The 19,507-nt window shown below is 32.4% G+C and overlaps 1 pseudogene; it reads left to right on the top strand.

Moving 5' to 3' along the window:
• Positions 1–1,536: 1,536 nt before the first annotated feature.
• The window catches only part of LOC112662509 (60S ribosomal protein L13-like), a 75,139-nt pseudogene continuing 57,168 nt past the window's right edge, over positions 1,537–19,507 (top strand).

Below are 19,507 nucleotides of genomic sequence, written 5' to 3'. Positions count from 1 at the left end.
CTGGGCTTTGTTAAGTAGATAGCATCACAGCTTGTCAGAATCATCAACCACCAACTGGGACTGTGATATAAGAGTTTAAAGAAGTGCTGTTACCTTTCCAGTGCAAGGAATTAATATTTAAAACGGTGGTTTTCACCCTCTTTTATATTTCCCTGAATTGAATTAGTTGATCATTTTACCTTGGGCAAAACCATTCACAGGCTTACTGTGAATTTAATCAATGTATTCCTTTCCAAAATGCTTGCCTTTATAAAATAGTTTCCCTTTAACATTTCTCCAATTTAAGTATTTGTGACTAAAGAATAGAGTTATTCTATGTAAAAGTTTTTAAAATTAAGTTAAATGATAACAAAGGAAAGTCTCCTTCACTAGTTAGGAGTCTCCTTCTCTTCCAGTTTTGTCATCTGTAGCCGCAGGTAGTTGCATTAGGCAAAACGACAAAACTTATTTGATAAGTTGCACATGCTATCCCGTAATTAAATCTAAAATTAATGAAAAATTGTTTCTCAATTTATATTAATATCCATTGCTTTTATCCTGCAATCTATTCCACCCAAATATTCAATTGAAAGGAATAACTTAAATACAACACGTCATTTGTTTTAAAAATGACTCAAATATGAAAACTTGAACAAAAACTATAACATTTACTTTCTTAAGTAGAAATGTGCACTTTAACCTAGAATTTATAATATTCAGTTATAACATATCTAGTTTTTGAATTGGGTGATGCTATAGGTGCTACACCTACAGCCCTTAGGCCTTTACAATTCTGGTGTCTTGGACAAATTCCAGCTGCCACACTATCTCTACCTCTGCCTGAGGGCTTTCTCCAGGGAAGACTACTGTATGCTGTCAGAGCTGAGAGTTCTGGACTAGGAGAAGCTCTCAAATAAGTTTGTACCGACTTCCTATTCCTTGTATAGAATAACAAATGTGTGCTCTACACTATTTTTCATAGTCTACTTGGATTGATGACACAAATTTATTGGCTTCTTTCTGTTCCAATTTCAATTTCCCACTGCCCTACTAGTGTTTTTATATCTTCTAAATAAACTACTTCTTGAATTCTTACCTTAGTGTCATTTAAAACATTCATAAATTAGCCTTTTGGTAGTCTCTCCCTTGCATTAACAAATTTTCAACTTCCATTTATTTTTAAGATAAATGAATTTCCCTATTCTTATAATAATAACTCAGAATAGCTCCTCCACTATCCATTTCTTTCTAAACATCATATCGCCCCCCCAAAAAAATAAACTTTATATTCCCTCTAGATTTTCTCATTTCTCTGCTTAGCTTCAATAAACACTTAAAAAATTATATTGGCGAGGTACCCTTACTCTTCCCAGGCACAGGGCCACAAGGTGTCTCACTCAAACTTCTGTCTTGAAGTATATTTGATATTTAGCATTTTAAACAATGTGATTCTCTGTGGGCCCAGGGGCTGTAGGTATAACCCCAGGCTACAGAACGAGGGACTAATGAGCTGGCTTGGCCCATGATTCACAGCAACCTAGAAGTGTTAGTGGCAAGATGGCAGTAGGTATGGTGAGAAACAGCACACATGAGCTGGCTCCTCCTCCCAACCTGCAGGTAAGCCCCCAGATGGATGGGTTCAGGTTATGAACACTTCAAAGCTCACTGTGATCACAGGTGGTGACCTGTGGGAAAACATCATTAATAAACACTTCTTGATAGCATTAATGATAGATTATCATCTCCTAACACCTTATTGACTCTTCAATCCACTCCAATTTTGCAAAAAAGCTTGAAACTCCCAGATTATTAAATGTGTTCTTTCCAAAGTAATGTTATTTTTAGATCCACTGAACACATCTCTGCCCACATCAATTTCAGCAGAATTTGTCACTACTGAACACACCCTACTTCTTGTGAATTATTGCACTATTCTGGCTCTGAGCCATTCAGCCATTTCTTCTCTTTTCTTTGATGAGATCTCCTGATACGTGCTTTACACAAGCTATAGATGTTTAAGATTTATTCTTTTTTTATATTTGTAAATGGACAAAAATTTGCCCAGAGGCTCAAGACAAATACTCATGAATCTATATAACTTGCTGTATGTGTCCATGACAATACACTTTAACACAAAATGAAACAAAACAAAAACCTCCTTGTGTGTTTATAACACTTTATTTCATCCCTTTCTATAAGCTTTCTATATCTTCTCAATCTCATCATGAAATACTGGACCAGGTTACCATCATCTTAAGCCTGAATAATGAAATACATTTTCAACTGGAATCTGATTCTGTGTTTGCTCTCTCTGATCTATTCTTCATGCCAGAACCAGAATGATTTTTTTCTTTTTATTTTCCCCCTAACACTAGCCCAATGCTGTAAGATAATGACTTAAATTCACTCCTGTAGCCTAAAAGTCCAACAGAATCTGACTGTGCATTACTTTTCTCCTATCATTTCCTAATACTCTTTCATTCTAGTAAGCTTTTGCTACACAATCATATAAGATTCAGGTACTGGGAGACTCTTAAAAGAATATAAATATAAAAATATTGAAAACAAATTATGTATGAGAATGAATACTAATTTGAAATGTGCAGAGAAATCACAACAAATTACATCTTTTTGAAGACTTACGAATTCTATAACATTAAAAACTGCAAAAAACCACAACACATTATTATTATTAATTACCTGCTTGAACTACTCTATAAAATTTCTCCTGCATTTGATTGTTGGATACTCTAATTGTGTTTTCATATCACAATAATTTTGTAATGTAATTTTCTAAAGAAAGAGTAGAAAGATAATTCAGTCACATATCATGATTGGTCTTTATTTATTTTTATGTATTGTTTGATGCCTAAGCTGTGAGCATTTAAAAGTGGACATACTCTGGTTTGTGTGCACAATGAATGCACAGATTCTGATATTTTAATTTCAGGTTATATCAATCAAACCAGAAAAAAAATTCTGTGTTTATAATTTTATATACAACGTGAGAGTCCCTGATCAGATGGGGAGCCAATAAGTGTGGGGTATCCTAATTGGGAGGGGTCCAGTGGTTCATGTAATGAAAGAATTCGCCCAAGGCAGGACAAAAGAGATAGAAATTTATTTAATACATTGCCAGGTATTTGCAGAACAGCAAAGGAGAGACTGTCTGCCACTAAATGGTGAGGGGCCACAGTTGGAGAGGATGTATGGCATCTTCCCTTTTGGTAATCTTATGAACTGTGACTGGTTGTAATTGGTCAGTTAGGGCCTATGGCTATTTCAAGGTGGGTCACTTTATAAGCCTGTTTGCTTTCATCTGGGTGGTCACTGTGAGCCCTTCTGCCTTGCTCAAGTTTTCATTGCTCAATCCTATTGCCTAAGGGTGGCCTCTATATACTACAGTATCAGTTCCTGATGAGTAAGAACTTCCATTTCAACTAGGTCTCAAAGGGAGCTAAATCTTCCATACTAGGATTAGTATTTTTTTCTGCCAATCATCTCCTGCCTATGTTCATTTCAATATTTTTCTCCTCTACTATACCTCATCTTTCCAGTAAGCATTGCCAAAGCCCACATATTTTTTTCAAGGTTGTAAGTATATCCACAAAATTAATGAAGGATATTTCTAGAAGATATTTGCATTCAAGAATGGTTAATAATAAATATATACTGAAGAGACTGATATGTATCTACATGTACATCTATAGCTATGTCTTGCTAAATTCAAACCAAATGTATCACCAACTAAGCATTAACTTACTGGATCCCAAAACTATTTCTTGTAGTTGGAATGTTAATTTTCATGCTTATTCTGCTTTCTTAATAATTGTTAGATCAGTAAGACAAAAAAAAAAAAAAAACCCTCACTATAGATGAATACCATCAACCGACTTAACCCAATTGACATGTACAGAGCACTCTACCCAGTAACAAAAGTGTATACATTTTTTCAATTGGACAAAAAAAGATTTACCAAAATAGCCTATATTCTGGACCATAAAATGATTCTGAATAAGTTTAAAGGATTTATTTAAATTTTTTCTAAAATATTTTATTTATTTATTTGAGAGAGATTGAGAGAACACGAGCAAATGGGAGCAGCAGAGGGAGCAGGAGAAGCAGGCTCCCCATTGAGCAGGGAGCTCAATGCAGGGCTCAATCCCAGGACCCTGGGATGATGACTTGAGCCCAAATGAGCCACCCAGGTGCCTTCATTTAAAGGATTTAAATTGTACAAAGTATGTTCTCTGATTACAATGGAGTTTTGATAGCAGTCAATGACAAAAGGATCTCTGGAAAAATCCCATGTAATATAAAACAAATTAACAACTTTCAAATAATGCATGGATTAAAGAAAGTATTAAGAAGGAGGTTAGAGAATATTTTTATTGAATGAAAGTGAAGATGGCATTAAAAAACACAAAGCATTTTGTACTCAGTGAAAATAAAAAATACAAATATGAAAATTTGTAGACTACCACTAAGGAATAAGGTAGTGGTAAATTTATAGTAGTATATGCCAGTGCTAGAGAAGAAAAATAGTTTCATACCAATGACTTTAACTTAATAAACAAACAAACAAACAAAAAAGATGAGTAAATTTAACCTAAAATAAGTAGAAGAAAGTCAGTGATGAAGATGAGATAATACAATCACTAAAATAGAAAATATAAAGACAGTAGAGGAAATCAATTATAACAAAATCTGCTTCTATAATAGTTAAAAGTGTAATGTCTTAGCCAATTCAGGCTGCTATAACAATACATGATGGACTGGGTCACTTATAAACAATAAAAATTTATTTCTTATAGTTCTAGAGGCTGAGAAGTCCAAGATTAAAGTGCCAGCAGATTCAGTGTCTGGTAATAGCTGCTTTTTGGTTCACAGATGACCTTTATTTTTTCCTCTATATTCCCACATGGTAAACATGGCAAAGAAATCCTTGGGATATGCTTTAATTATGGCACTAATCTTTTATAAGAGAGAAGTCCTCATGACCAAAGGCCCCCAAAGGCTCCACCTCCAAAAACCATCACACTGGGGATTAGATTTTAACATATGAATTTTGAGGGGACATATATACTCAGCCTATAGGAGAAAAAGGAATTATGTACTACATGTCAGTAATTCTACAAAATTTAAAATAGACAATTGCTCTACAGACAAAATTACCAGTTATTCAAGAATACATGTGTAATATGAGTGTCACATCTCATATAATATGTGAGATATATACATATATATAATAGCCTCATATCTATTAAACAAAATAAATTAAATTTGTATTTATAAGTTTTTCTGCAAAGTCTAGGTTCACAGGCTTCACTGATGAATCCTACCAAATATCAAACAATCTAGCAGAAAATGTTTCCAAAAATTGAAAAGGAGGGAATACATTCCAATTTATTCTATGAAATCAGTATTACCTTTAACCAAAATCAAAGACATTATAAGAAAACTACAGATTGTTATCCTCCATGTATATAAATGTAAACATTTTACATAAATTTTTCACAAATCAAATTCGGTTATAAATGAAATGGGCAATGAATTATATTCAAGTAAGGTTTATCTCACTAATATAAGATTGCTTTACATTAAAAAATCAACCAATGTAATCTACAATAATAGCAAGATTTAAAAGAAAAAAGAAATATGATAATCTTAAATGATGGAATAACAACAAAAAAACATTTAACCAATTCCGACATCCATTACTGATAAAAGATCAACACTCCAGGTGCAGAAGGCAACTTTCTTAACCTAAGGAAGAGCATTTATGAAAAACCTATAGCTAATGTCATTCTAAATGGCAAAAGAATAAATATATCCACCCTAAGATCAAGAATAAAATAAGTATATTCATCTTCACTGCTTCTATTCAACATTGTACTAGAAATTCTTATTGATGCAATCAATATAAATAAGTGAAAGACAAAAAGGCATTCATAATGGAAAGGAATCAGAAAACTGTCTTTATTCACAGATGACATGAATAATTATATCAATGGTTTTACACTAGGGGTGCTATTGCCACCAGGAGATATTTGGCAGTATCTGGAGATATTTTTAATTATCAAAACTAATGGGGTACTACTGACATCTAGTGTGTAGAGGACAAGGATGCTGTTAAAAATGCTACAACACACAGGATAGCCTCACACAACAAATAATTATACAGTCCAAAATAGAATTGCATTGAGGAACTCTCTTTTTTGGCAGAAAATATAATGACATCTACAAATAAGTTAGTTAAAACTATTAGATGAGTTTAGGCAGATTTGTATGATACAATACCAATATACACACATAAATTGTGTTTCTATATAAGAGCAGTGGACAATTGGAAATTAAAATTTTAAGTCATCACTTACCAGAACATCAAAAAATATAAAATACTTAGAGATAAATATAATAAAAGTAGAATACCTGTATAACTGGAACTACAAATATTGAGGTAGATTTATGAATACATAATACATAAATACATGATACATAAGTGAAAATATATACTTTGCTCATTTTCAGAAGATTCTGTGTGTATGTGGGTGTGTATTAAAGTCTGACCATACCAATTCTAAGCAGAGATGTGTAGTACCTTTCCCATTCACTGTTATTATAGATATAAAATGGCACAAAATACCTAGAGAATCTGATAGTTTCTAAAAAAAAATCGACATAACTTCCATATGACTCAGACATTCTCTTCTTAAGTATTTATCCAAGGGAAATGATGGCATATGCACTTACAAAACCTTGCATGAATGTTCCTAATGCTCTTTTTGTAAAACACAACAAAATATGTTTAACTATGTTATTTGGGCAAGAATAAAAAATATTTCACTTTAGGATATGCTCAAAAGCTTGTAAAAATGACATAATTTCTTCATTTTCACTAGTGACTTCGTTAAAAAAAACATTTAAAGCATGTAAATGCGCATTTAACATTTCTATTGTGCTTTCAATTAGCAAAATATTCTAAGCTGTCTTTAGTCAATGCTTAGAGAAATTTTAACAATTTGGATGGATTAATTATTTCTTTTTTAAAAAAGATTTTATTTATTTATTCATGAGAATACACAGAGAGGAGAGAGAGAGAGGCAGAGACACAGGCAGAGGGAGAAGCAGGCTCCATGCAGGGAGCCTGAGGTGGGACTCTATACCAGGTCTCCAGGATCACACCCTGAGCTGAAGGTGGCGCCGCTGAGCCACCAGGGCTGCCCAAATTAATAATTTCTAAAAATACTTTTATAAATATTGAATGTATATTTTAGTAGTATAAGTATCATTAGTAATAAAAATATTAACAATTTAGTAAACTTGACAAGCATTACTAAAAATAATAAATATTTTAATGTTATTAAGTATGAAATAAAAAAGAAAATCCACATGCAAAAAAGTTCTTAAATAGTTTATTTTATATTGAAATTAACTTCTTTTCCACTTTTGTTGAAAATAATAAGTCTAAGAATGAGAGAATTCCAAGAGAATGAGAGCTATAAACTTCCTGTTATCGTCTACTTTTTTTGAGAATACATAGATGTTACTCAAAATATGTGTTAAAATTATAAGATTACTATAATTATTTAACAATAAGCAATAAAATAGTACTATTAAGAATAGTAATAGTATTAGTATTTTTTGAGCACTAATTATGCTAAACACTGTTCCAGGAACTTTATAGGACTTAACTAACTTAATTTTATAGCCTTTCTTTGAAAAAGACACTATCAACAACTCTAATGTATGGATGAGGAAACTGCAGTTCAAAGAAATAACTAGTATAGGATTCTAAGCAAAAGGGTTGGGAAGCCGAAGTTTGAACATAGGCAAATAGGACACAAGGTCACATTCATTTGTTTTGTTTTTAATTTAAATTTGTTAGCTACCAGATAGTGTAATATTAGTTTCAGGGTAGAGTTTAGTGATTCATTAGTTGCATTTAACACCCAGTGCCCTCCTTAATGCCCATCACCCAATTACCCCATGCCCTCATCTACCTCCCCTCCAGCAACCTTCTGTTTATTACCTAAAGTTAAGAGTCTCTTATGGTTTGCCTCCCTCTGTTTTTATCTTATTTTATTTTTCTTTCCCTTCTCCTATGTTCATCTGGTTTGTTTCTTAAATTCCACATATGAGTGAAATCATATGGTATCTTTCTCTGACTTATTTTGTTTAACATGACTCTCTAGTTCCATCCACATTGTTCTAAATGGCAAGATTTCATTATTTTCTGATGGCTAATATTCCATTGTGTATCTGTATACTACTTCTTTATCCATTTATCTGTCAATGGGCATCTGGGCTCTTTCCATATTTTGGCTATTGTGGACATTGCTTCTATAAAAACTGGGGTACATGTGCACCTTCAAATCACTATTTTTGTATAATATCTAGTAGTGCACTTGCTAAATCATAGAGTAGTTCTGTTTTTAACTTTTTGAGGAACTTCCAGACTGTTTCACAAAGTGGCTGCACCAGTTTGCATTCCCAACAGTGTAAGAGGGTTCCCCTTTCTCCAGATCCTCACTGACATCTGTTGTTTCCTGAATTGTTAATTTTAGTCATTCTGACTGGTGTGGAGGTGGTATCTCATTGCGGTTTTGATTTGTATTTCCCTGATGATGAGTGATGCTGAGCATTTTTTCATGTGTCTGTTAGTCATCTGTATGTCTTCTTTGGAGAAATATCTGTTCATGTCTTCTGCCCATTTCTTGACTGGATTATTTATTTTTATTTATTTTTTAAAGACTTTATTTATTCATAAAAGACGCACAGAGACAGAGAGAGAGAGGCAGAGACACAGGCAGAGGGAGAAGCAGGCTCCATGCAGGGAGCCCGACGCGGGACCCCGGTCTCCAGGATCACACCCTGGGCTGAAGGCGGAGCTAAACTGCTGAGCCATCCAGGCTGCCCAGGATTTTTTATTTTTTGGAGTGTTGAGTTTGAGAAGTTCTTTATAGATTTTGGATACTAGCGCTTTATCTGATATGTCATTTGAAAGTATTGTCTCCTATTCCATAGGTTGCCTTTCAGTTTTGTTGTTTCCTTTGCTGTGCAACAGCTTTTTATCCTGATGAAGTCCCAATACTTCAGTTTTGCTTTTATTTCTCTTGCTTTTGGAGCCATGTCTATCAAGAAGTTGCTATGGCCAAGGTCAGAGGTTGCTGCCTGTGTTCTCTTCTAGGATTTGATGGATTCTGTATCACATTTAGGTATTTCATCCATTTTGAATGTATTTTTGAGTATGGTGTAAAAAAGTGGTCCAGTTATATTCTTCTGCATGTGGCTGTCCAGTTTTCCCAACACCATTTGTTGAAGAGACTATCTTTTTTTCCATCAAAGCACACATTCCTTTTATTTAAAGATGTTATTTATTTATTTTAGAGACAGAGAGATGGAGAGAGAGAGTACACACTTGGGGGTGGGGTAAAGGCAAAGGGAGAGAATCTCAAGCAGAGTCCATGCTGAGCATAGGAGCCTGATGTGGGGTTCTATCTCAGGACCCTGAGATCATGACCTGAGCCAAAATCGAGAGTCAGCCACTCAACCAAGACACTCAGGAACCCCTAAAGCTCACATTCTTAATTATTATACTTACCTATATTTATGAGATGTAAGAACATCAAATAAAATAAATTTACTTTGCTCGTAGTCCAACCTTTGCTGGACTGCTTTCATAATGTTAATATTTTAATGAGAAAACTTTTAATCTGAAAGCAGTGCCAAGTTTCTGGATGATAGTGACATGCTGCCCAAACTATTATAGCTGTGCTTAGGCATTTCATCCCTAAAGCACCATAGTGATTGTCACAATTTCATATAATTATCTGCCTTGGAAATGAATAGACCTGAAAAAAACATCCATCAAATGTCTGATTTTTTTTCTATGAGCTTAGGACCTTCTGACAATAGTTGTACATTTCAAGCCTATAGCTCAAAATCCGGTGATACTGAAGAAGAATCTGAAAATTGACATTATGCATTTTACCCTACAGCAACATGCCTTATTATATAGATGACTTCATCTATTTCAAAATGTGCTCCAATTTAAATATCCTGCTCAAATGCCTTCATATTTAGGATTTATTCTTAAATTTGGGACTAAAATAAGGTTATTTGCTTGTGGTTTCTATGGGAATGGTTTTGGAAAGTAAGGTAAAAGAAAATGACAAGTTCTTTGACCTTTCTCTATCTTAATTATTTGAAACACCTTTCCACAACAAATTCATATCATAGATATAAATATTCACTGTGAAACTTTCATGTACCAGCAGTGAAGACAGTGCTAAAGAGTGAGGAAATTCTGTAACTTATAAGGCCACAAATAAAAATATTTCCTTCCATATTTGAGGTATTCACCCATGAAAACATCAGGGTATAAAGTAAAATCCAATAGAAAACAGCAACAAGGTTGAATAAATTGTAATCTTTACAAGAAATGCGTGCTATTTTCAAAATAACACAACAAAGGTACCCAGATAAAAACATGAAATGGAATTTTTAAAAAGCATCCCATAGAAGAAATAAGAAAAAAAATATAATAATATAGTCACACCAAATATTGACTTGGATATACACTTACTTTTAAAAGTAGACATTACTTTTTAAAGTGATTTTATATTCATAGAAAAATTGAGAAAAAGCACAGAATTCCCCATATAACTCCTGTTTCTACACATGCATAGTTTGCATAGTCTCCCCTACTATCGACATGTTTTTACCAGGGTAGTACATCTTTTACAATCCATGTATCCTACACTGACACATATTTACAGAAGGGCTCATGTTTATATCCTATGTGTTTTGATAAATATAAAGTGATATTTTTCTATTAATAGAGTATCATGCAGAGAGGTTCTTTTGCCCTGAAAATCTTCTGAACTCTATACATTCTTATTTATTCTTTGTTCATTCTTCCCTATATCCCAATCCTTGATATTTTAACTCTCCCTATAGTTTATCCTTTCTAGAATGTCATATAATTGGAATCATACAGTATTATAGCCTTTCACATTGGCCTCCATTACTTAGTAATATGCATTTAATTTAATTTTATTTTTTTTTCATGGCTTGCTAGCTCTTTTAGTTTTTAACACTGAATGCTATTGCATTGTCTGGATGTATCATAGTTTATTGAACATTGTTTCCACGACAGTCTATTGTAAATAATAATGATGCTATAAACATGGAAGCCCAGATATCCCCTTGAGGTATTGGTTTCATCCCCTTTGATTTATACTCAGAAGTGGAATTGCTACATCATATCATAGTGTATTTTCAATTTTTAAAGGAAACTCCACACTGCTTTTCATAGTGGCTGTACCAATTTAGCTTTCTACCAAGAGTGAACCAGGGTTCTCTTTTCTCTATATCCTTACCAGGATTTGTTGATATTTCATTGTGGTTTTGATTGGCATTTCTTGTGATTAGTGATGTATCTTTTCATGTACCTGTTGGCCATTTGTATGCCTTCTTTGGAAAAATATCTATTCAAGTTATCAGTCCAATTTTTGATCTGATTGTTTATTTTATATCAAGTTGTAGGAGCTCCTTATATATATTAAATATTATTCCTTATCAGATATATAGTTTGCAAATATTTGTTTCTATTCCATACTTACCATTTTATTTTGTTGATTGTCTCTTATGCTGTGATGAACTTTTTTAGTTTGATGTAGTCATATGAGTTGATTTTTTTCTTTTGTTGTTTTTTAATCAGGTTGTTTTCTAGCACTTTTGAATATCTTGCACGTGTCTACATTTTATGTGTTTAGAGCTTTATAAAAATTTTCATACTCAATATTATAGATTTTTATTAAAACACACGAAACTCTCTTGATTGACAAGGTAAAAAAAATTGTAATCTATCTGCACGAATTGCCCATGTAATTGCAGTTAGAAATATTTTATTCAAAAGTAATTCCATCCGGGCCTTTCCAGTTCATTCCATTTCACTTTCATTAGTAAGCCATGGTGCTATGAGCATATATTCTATGATTTTTAATATAGAATTCTTTTTTTTTAATATAGAAAACTTAAACAACTGTTTTATCTTGATGATACAATATCATTGAATATAAAACTACTCACATATTGAAATAAAGTAAAAGTTACTTTTATTTGTAACCTTTTTTAAAAAAGATTTTGTTTATTTATTCATGATAGAGAGAGAGAGAGACAGAGACACAGGCAGAGGGAGAAGCAGGCTCCCTGCACCGGGAGCCCGATGTGGGATTCGATCCTGGGTCTCCAGGACCGCGCCCTGGGCCAAAGGCAGGCGCCAAATGGCGGCGCCACCCAGGGATCCCTATTTGTAACCTTAACTTTGAAATTTGAACTGAAATCAGTTTGTGAATTAAAATAATCCTTTTTAAAAAAGTAATATTTTGTTTAATGTATCAAAATTATTACAACTTTACAAGGTGTTAACCAAGTAACTCAGAAATAGATTTAGGAACTAAACTATGTTGTTAAGGATTTCTGTTCATAGATGTTCCTTATAGCGCTATTTATATTGATGGAAGAATTGGAAAAGTCTACATAGCAAATATTAATAGACTAAATTATGCAAAACATAAGCACCTTTTACCATTTTTTAAAAATCAGATGTCCAGATTAATATTTATGATATATGTTACTAAATTAAGGATTACATTTAGGATCATATCCATTATGAAGGGTTTTTTTTCGTTTTTTGTTTTTGTTTTTGTTTTTTTTTAATGAAAAGTAGAAAGGGATAGACAGGTATGGAGTGTGGAAAAAACTTAAAATTTATTTTATGTGTTTTGATCTTTTTATTTTGCTTTGTTCTTTTTTGTTATTCTACTGTAAATGAAATTATTTTTTTTAATTTCAATTTTGGACTCTTATTGCTAGTTAATAGAAACAAATGACTTTTGTGCATTGTCATGTGTTTTTAAAAAACATTTTTTATTCTTGATTAGCAATACAAATCTTACATTCATTCAAAGACTACCTTAAGGAAAAACACTTAGATACATTCTCTGCCAAATCATCCTTACTGATACAACCCTTCAGTAAATGCTCAAGGATATAAATCACTATCAGTGTATTAGTTGACTCTATTATATCATTTATATTTCTATGTGGTTCACATTTTCCTTGTAACCTCACTAAAACTGCCAACTCTTGAGACTGAAGACCAAGACTCAGTGAGTAGTGCAGTATATGTGGTGGTAGTGATGTATGAGTGAAGCAATAAGGTATTATTTTTTGATTGATCACCTGTTTCTTTTCCTCTTTATTTTGGTTGACTGGCCTGCAAAATCTTCTCTCACAATTATATACTGCTATACTGCTATCATATACATTTTTCTTATGGTTTGTTAAAAAAAAAGAGAAGAAAATCTTTGCTATAAGCTAAGTGAAAACGCTTCATTTGCAACCATAGCTGTAAGTAATCCTTAGCAAGAAGACGAAGAGTTATAGCTTATCTTTTCATTTTCTTATTTTCTATGGCTCCTTAATTATATTATTTTCACTTATACTCTATTATCACATTCACAAAATACTCCTAAATACAAATATAAGAAAAGATGGGATGTCATGTTAGTTCCTGTACATTGCCATGTATAATAACCATGATTTAGTGGTACATATGAGGCATTCCAATCTGTAAAAGAAAGCTGATTATATATTTATGTATGTCTATTATCTATCTATCTATCTATCTATCTATCATCATCTATCTCTATCATCTATCTACCTATCTATCTAGACATAATATAAATATACTTGGCTTTCAGTGATTTAAAAATAAGATAGAGATTATGTTACCTTAAATTTTAGTACTTTTTAAAAAGATTTATTTATTCATGATAGACAGAGAGAGAGAGAGAGAGATTGAGGCAGAGACAGAAGCAGGCTCCATGCCTGGAGTCCAACGCGGGACTTGATCCCGGGACTCCAGGATTGTGCCCTGGGCCAAAGGCAGGTGCTAAACCGCTGAGCCACCCAGGGATCCCCTAAATTTTAGTGCTTAATGTTCTAATTCACTAATAATAAATTTCATTTCAGTATTTTATTTTTTATTCATGCAATCGGGGGGGGGGAGTTTCTTTTCAAACTCCTCATCAATGTGAGAACAACTCTCAAATATGTTGACTAAGTAGGTGGTTCTTGATGGTTATTTTTAACATTCTTCTTGTTCTCATTCTCATTATATTTCAACTGTGTATTCAAAGAAATACCCAAACTTATAAAAGTAATTTGGAAAAACGAATTTATACAATTTTGACCTCTATTTAATAAATTTATTTATTTAATAGTAAATAATGACAGAATACTTCTGTCATTGCAATAAGATTTCATCGGACATTGTAATATAAAAGCATGACAAACTTTAAGGAGTAGAGGGGAAAATATTTTCTTCTGAAAAGTTCTGATAAAAATTTGTTTCTATAAGAGATTTTACCCTTTTGTAATTGGAAAAGTCTAATCCTCACATATTAAAGACAAATGTAATAATATCTTACTCTCATATTTCTTAGAAGACTAAGGAATTTAACACTACTTGTGTATATCACCAGCTTTTAAAAAATAAGTTGTTCCTTGAACTGTTAAAATCTAAATTGTTTTAATTAATATTATGCTTTTCATTGAAGTATAATTAATATACAGCATTATATTAGGTTCAAGTGTACAAAATAATAATTAAGCAATACTATACATTACTCACTGTTAATTAGTATTTTATTTTTATGTTAGATTAAGGTTATCAATACAATAATACATGTTTTAAATACTGTGATGTATACATACTTTAATATCTATGATTATATAATCTAAAATATAATTGTCTCTCATACTTGTATTTTTCAAAAAACTTTGGAGCCACCAAACAAAACAATTTACAAGACATCACATTTACAGTATATTGTATTACATAGCAAAGTTATATTTAAAATTTCATATATATGCCTATTTTTATCCATGATATAAATTTGAAGTATATTTTGGCTGTGTTCTCAGACAAATCTATAAAAGGCCCTCATAAGATAACACACATGTAACCTATACTCAGTAGTACTTCATTTTCTTTGTTTTAATGTGGTGGATTTTTTTAATTCCTCTTTTTGCCTATGGACATTATCCACATCTTTAAGATTCAATATGAAGTTTAAAAATTGAAATAGAAATTCATATGTATGTGGAGGTTCCTCAAAGGGTTAAAAATAGACCTGCCCTACGACCCAGCAATTGCACTGTTGGGGATTTACCCCAAAGATACAGATGCAATGAAACGCTGGGACACCTGCACCCCGATGTTTCTAGCAGCAATGTCCACAATAGCCAAACTGTGGAAGGAGCCTCGGTGTCCATCGAAAGATGAATGGATAAAGAAGATGTGGTATATGTGTACAATGGAATATTACTCAGCCATTAGAAACGACAAATACCCACCGTTTGCTTCGACGTGGATGGAACTGGAGGGTATTGTGCTGAGTGAAGTAAGTCAATCGGAGAAGGACAGTCATTATATGATCTCACTCATTTGGGGAATATAAATAACAGTGAAAGGGAATATAAGGGAAGGGAGAAGAAAAAGACTGCTAACTCTGGGAAACGAACTAGGGGTGGTGGAAGGGGAGGAGGGCCGGGGGTGGGGGTGAATGGGTGACAGGCACTGAGGGGGGCACTTGACGGGATGAGCACTGGGAGTTATTCTGTATGTTGGTAAATTGAACACCAATAAAAATAAATTTATTATTTTAAAAAATTCATATGTAATAGTGAATGTGATAAAGTTCTGAGTATGAGAACAAATTTCTACAGATGCTTCAAATTTGTCAAATAGAAGCTAAAAGATGTTTTTTAAGGTGTGCACTATTAACCTTCATTATTTGCTTTGGCAAATTTTAAATAATAATTAATGACTGTGTTTATTTATTTTTAATTTAAAACTCCTATTTTCTAGATTCATCGGAAGAAAAGAAAATCTGGTGTCACAAAGCTGTATGGTTGCATAGGAACAATCAGACAAAGCTGAGAGTCATCTGTTTTTTTTTTTTTTTTTTTTTTTTTTTGAGAGTCATCTGTTCTTTTTGGGGCAAGGCGCTGCTTCCATTCTAGTACTCATTATTCCCTGTCATCTCCTTGAATTAGACTAAGTGTGAGTCACATTTATCATCTGTTAGCACTCTTGTTTTCTTCTAGTTGGAATTAATAAAGACATTAATAATACTTATTTAAGTAAATTAGCACCTGATAATAAATCCAATATTTAATTAAAATGGGTTTATTGTATATTAAGCCATCTTTAATATAAAGAAATATGTTCCCATCACAAAGACAAAAATCTCTTCTAATTTTTGGGGAGGAGGGGGTGTTGTTTATATGATTCTTTGAAATTTCCGAATATATTAACTTTAATGAGTGTAAAGGAAATAGGAAAACACAATAATGTTTATAATTCATGGATTGACTAGAAAGTATTCATTTAAATATATCTTACACAAACTAACATAAAACTATTGTTTTAAACATGTTCATTTCATAAAGCCAGGTACTCGAGCTTTTCACATGCATCTTCAAATTTGCTCCTTCAATATTACTATAGCAGGTTTGTCAGAATTTGTCATTTTATCTTCATGTCTACTTAAGTTGTTTGAGGTATAATAAAATTTAGCCATCTTAATATAGCTGGAACTGCAACCGATTGCTATATTGTATTTTAAAGTGTTATGTATACTTGGAAAATGTTAGTAGTAATAGAAAAATATTCAGTTTATTTCAGATACCATAATATTAGAGAGAGTAAAAAGGGTAGTAAAACCAAAATCTCGAGGACAAAAACAAACAAACAAAAAAAGCTTAAAAAATTTAGGTTACAAAGTGTGTTAACAAAATCCAAGAGTGGGGCATGTGGGAAATGCCACTAATACAAGACTTCCATTGTATTAGCAGCTAGGGAAATCAGAGAAAAAACATAGTGACTAAGATAAGAAAAAAAAAAACCTCTGGAACTATAAACTAATGTGAACAAGGCAGATACAATAGGGAGAAAGGAAAAAGAATATCAAAATTAAAATGGGGAAGTATTTCAGGAGATGTATATGAAAGCATATTTTTAAAGGTACTTTGATGTACTAAAATTCTTTTAATAGTGCTTAAAATTTCACCTATAATTATCAAAAAAAGTAATAATGATCAAATCGTATACAAATTTACAAGGAAAAAGAGTAAGGAGTAAATTAATGAAATATTAGATAATGACAACATGGCAGAGAGTTATGTTTATTGAAAAATATAAAACATATTTTCTAATGTTTAAAAATAAAAGACTGAATAAAGACAAATGATAAGAAAAAATATAAATCAGGATCAAACACTTAATAAGGGGACACCTGAGTGGCTCAGTGATTGAGCGTCTGCTTTCGGCTCAGGGCATGATCCCAGGATCTGGGATTGAGTCTCACATTCGGCTCCTTGCAGGGACCCTGCTTCCTCTGCCTGTGTCTCTGCCTCTCTCTCTGTCTCTCATGAATAAATACATAAAATCTTTAAAAACAAACAAACAAACAAACAAACAAAAAACACCTAGTAGGGAGGTAATAGAACATAGATAAGAATGAGATGCAAAAGAAAAAAAAAGATTATTTCAGAAATGACAAAAACTATAAGTATGAGATGAAACAAATAAAACAATACAAATATAATACAAAACAAGAAAATAATTTCTTGAAATGAATAGAAAATGAAAAAGTGGAAATACTGGGAAGAATCAAAATAAACACAGTTAAAACCTACTCAAATGTAACAGAGAACATTATATAAATAATTGGTACCTCTATAAAGGAAATAATTACAATGAAACAAGAAAAATCATAATTCAATATAATTTTGATTAAATAAAAATACCTCATAAAACTATTTATTTATTTATTTATTTATTTGTTTGATCAGTAACTAGTACATGGAAAAGATTAGATGGAATGACCAACAGTAGACATGCTATTAAGATTTATTAAATTTTAAAGAAATCTTCAAAAAATAAATTTTAAAGAAATGAGATAACTACTATGCAACTATTATGAAGGCTAAAAGCAGTAAAACTGACAATGACAAATGCTGAAAGGAGGTGGAACAATTGAGACTTTTCTATATTGCTAGGAGAGTGCAAAATGTTACTTTCACTATGGAAACATTTATCAGGCTTTTAAAACTTAAAAATTGTACTTAGTGGGATGCCTGGGTGGCTCAGTGGTTGAATGTCTGCCTTTGGTTCAGGGTGTGATCCTGGGTCCTGGGATTAAGTCTCACATCAGGCTTCCTGCATGGAGCCTGCTTCTCTTTCTGCCTGTGTCTCTGCCTTTCTGTGTGCCTCTCATGAATAAATAAATAAAATCTTTCAAAAAATTGTACATAGTGTATATCCAAGCAATCCCACTCTTAGATATGGAATGAAAAGATAAATGGAATCTTATTTATCCTATGAGATAAATGACAGCTTATAAAGTCATATAAAAGCTTGTAAACAAATGTCACTTATACATTTCTTAAAGGTTACCCCAAATTAAAACTCTTCTAACATGTCTACCAAATGATGACTGATAGCCAAAATATGAGATATGGAAATAATGTAATACTACCCAACAGTAAAAATGAATGAATAACAAATATGCAACAACATGAATTAATATTAAAAATGCTATACTATGGGCAGCCTGGGTGGCTCAGCGGTTTAAGTGCCTGCCTTCATCCCAGGGCATGATCCTGGAATCCTGGGATTGAGTCCCATGTCGGACTCCCTACATGGGGCCTGCTTCTCCCTCTGCCTGTGTCTCTGCCTCTCTCTCTCTCTATCATGAATAAATAAATAAATAAATAAATAAATAAATAAATAAATAAAATCTTAAAAAAAACACTATACTAAATGTAAGAAGCTAGACTAAAAAACATACTGTATCATTCAATTACATGAGATTCTGGAACAGACAAAATAATAAAGACAGGACATCCATCCTATTATTTGCTTATGTGTGTATTTGTGCAGAAGTACCCAATGTCAAAAAAGACAGCTTAAGGGTTCCTGAGTGGCTTAGTTGGTTAAGTGTCTGACTCTTGATCTCAGTTCAGGTCTTGATCTTAAAGTCATAAGTTCAAGTACCACATTGGACTTTACACTGTGTGTGGAGCTTATTTAAAAAAAAAGAAAAAAAAAAAGACAGCTTAAGGAAAATTTAATGGTCAATGGAATTGCTCTGTGTATTGGTTGTGCTAATGGTTACTGAACACATTTATCAAAATACAAAATACATAGAAATATATACCCAAAAAAAGTTAATTCCAACATAAATAAAGAAATGAAGGAATTTCAAAAACAAATAAATAATTTGAGGATAAATGTGAAAATACTTTCAATACTCTCCCAATACTAGATTCATGTATTGGGAGATAATATATTAAGGTGCCGATTCTACTCAACTTGATGTATAAATTCAGCTGATCCCAGTGAAATTTCCAGCAGGCTTTTTTTTGTTACTGAAATTCACAAACTGCT

This window comes from Canis lupus, chromosome 13 (genome assembly GCF_003254725.2).
Source record: "Canis lupus dingo isolate Sandy chromosome 13, ASM325472v2, whole genome shotgun sequence".
In the NCBI taxonomy this organism is placed as follows: Eukaryota; Metazoa; Chordata; class Mammalia; order Carnivora; family Canidae; genus Canis; species Canis lupus.
Note: the sequence above shows the minus strand (reverse complement) of the source record. Positions and strands in the feature narration are given on the sequence as shown.